This window comes from Oryx dammah, unplaced genomic scaffold (assembly GCF_014754425.2).
Source record: "Oryx dammah isolate SB20612 unplaced genomic scaffold, SCBI_Odam_1.1 HiC_scaffold_29, whole genome shotgun sequence".
Lineage (NCBI taxonomy): Eukaryota > Metazoa > Chordata > Mammalia > Artiodactyla > Bovidae > Oryx > Oryx dammah.
This window is the reverse complement of record NW_024070213.1, coordinates 75744797-75747200: the sequence shown is the minus strand read 5'-3', so window position 1 is coordinate 75747200 and position 2404 is coordinate 75744797. Positions and strand designations below refer to the sequence as shown.

Here is a 2404-nt window from a genome sequence, read left to right as displayed (position 1 = left end):
GATTTGAATAATTCCTAAAGATTTCTGGAAGGATGAAATGAAATAATGTAGACAAATCATCTAGCACAAACTCTGACAGTTGGTAATAAAGTAATGATGTATATTGTTAGCATGATAAACAGAGTTGAGTCTTCAAAATGCTTATTGCATAGATATCAAATGGTCCAAAGGATAATTTTTAGATGTAAATTTAGAGACCTTGAGAATTACATTGTTCAAAATTCTACATCTATTCTTATCATTTATTCCTTATGGTCAAGGAAGGCTTCCTAGTATACCTGTGTTGTAAGATAAGATCTGTAGGATGTGTAGGAACCAGGCAGCTTGCCAAAGGCAGGAGAGAATAAACATAGGGATAGAGATTGGGCCAGGGAGAGGAAGAAAACATAAGCAAAGATTTGCAGAGGCTTGAAAACTTGAATACACACTGGAATCATCTATAAAGTTTTAAAAGATGTATTGATGGAACTTCCCTGGAAGTCTAGTGGTTAAAACTTTGCCTTCCAGTGCAGGAGTTGTGGGTTCAATCCCTAGTTGGGAAGCTAAGACCCCACATGCCTTGTAGCCAAAACACCAAAAGATGAAACAGAAACAATAATGTAACAAATTAGATGAAGACAAACAAAATGGTCACGTAAAAAAAAAATCTTAAAAAACAAAACCCCAAAACATATTGATCCCTGGCTGTCACTCCCAGAGGTTCTTATTTACTTGGCCTGGATGACCTGGGTGGTAGAATTTTTTAAGGCTTTCAAGGTGAGCTTTCTAATGTGCAGTGAAGGATCAGAATCATTACTCTGGAGGCAAGAAATCAGGAAACTAAAAGAAAATAGCACACACTTGCTTCCCTGGTGGCTCAGACGGTAAAGCGTCTGCCTGCAATGCAGGAGACCCAGGTTCGATTCCTGGGTTGGGAAGATCCCCTGGAGAAGGAAATGGCAATCCACTCCAGCACTCTTGCCTGGAAAATCCCATGGATGGAGGAGCCTGGTAGGATACAGTCCGTGGGGTCGCAAAGAGTCAGACACGACTGAGCAACTTCACATTCACTTTCACTTTCACTTTGTGGGACATCTCCTCCTGGCCGCCACTGGCCTCGGACGCTGGGTAGCTCCTCCCGGCCGCCGCCCTGACCTTGTATGTGGGGTATCTCCTCCCAGCCGCCACTGACCTCATACACGGGGTAGCTCCTCTAGGCCGCCGTCCCTGACCTCGGACGTGGGGTGGCTCCTCCCGGAGCCTGGAGATCTCTTCAAGAAAATTAGAGATACCAAGGGAACATTTCATGCAAAGATAGGCTCGATAAAGGACAGAAATGGTCTGTACCTAACAGAAGCAGAAGATATTAAGAAGACGTGGCAAGAATACACGGAAGAACTGTACAAAAAAGATCTTCATGACCCAGATAATCATGATGATGTGATCACTCACCTAGAGCCAGACATCTTGGAATGTGAAGTCAAGTGGGCCTTAGAAAGCATCACTATGAGCAAAGCTAGTGGCAGTGATGGAATTCCAGTTGAGCTGTTTCAAATCCTGAAAGATGATGCTGTGAAAGTGCTTCACTCAATATGCCAGCAAGTTTGGAAAACTCAGCAGTGGCCACAGGACTGGAAAAGGTCAGTTTTCATTCCAATTCCAAAGAAAGGCAATGCCAAAGAATGCTCAAACTACCGCACAACTGCACTCATCTCACATGCTAGTAAAGTAATGCTCAAAATTCTCCAAGCCAGGCTTCAGCAATACGTGAACCCTGAACTCCCTGATGTTCAAGCTGGTTTTAGAAAAGGCAGAGGAACCAGAGATCAAATTGCCAACATCTGCTGGATCATGGAAAAAGCAAGAGAGATCCAGAAAAACATCTTTTTCTGCTTTATTGACTATGCCAAAGCCCTTGACTGTGTGGATCACAATAAACTGTGGAAAATTCTGAAAGAGATGGGAATACCGGACCACCTAACCTGCCTCTTGAGAAATCTGTATGCAGGTCAGGAAGCCACAGTTAGAACTGGACATGGAACAACAGACTGGTTCCAAATAGGAAAAGGAATGCGTCAAGGCTGTATATTGTCACCCTGCTTATTTAACTTCTATGCAGAGTACATCGTGAGAAACGCTGGACTGGAAGAAACACAAGCTGGAATCAAGATTGCCAGGAGAAATATCAATAACCTCAGATATGCAGATGACACCACCCTTATGGCAGAAAGTGAAGAGGAGCTAAAAAGCCTCTTGATGAAAGTGAAAGAGGAGAGCAAAAATGTTGGCTTAAAGCTCCACATTCAGAAAACGAAGATCATGGCATCTGGTCCCATTAGTTTATGGGAAATAGATGGGGAAACAGTGGAAACAGTGTCAGACTTTATTTTTGGGGGGCTCCAAAATCACTGCAGATGGTGACTGT

General features: G+C 43.3%; 1 non-coding gene across 1 annotated transcript; it reads left to right on the top strand.

Annotated features, from left to right (window-relative positions):
* The first annotated feature begins 845 nt into the window (after positions 1–845).
* TRNAC-GCA lies at positions 846–917 on the top strand. The gene has a single exon. It is a non-coding gene; the product is annotated as a tRNA-Cys (tRNA).
* Positions 918–2404: the final 1487 nt, after the last annotated feature.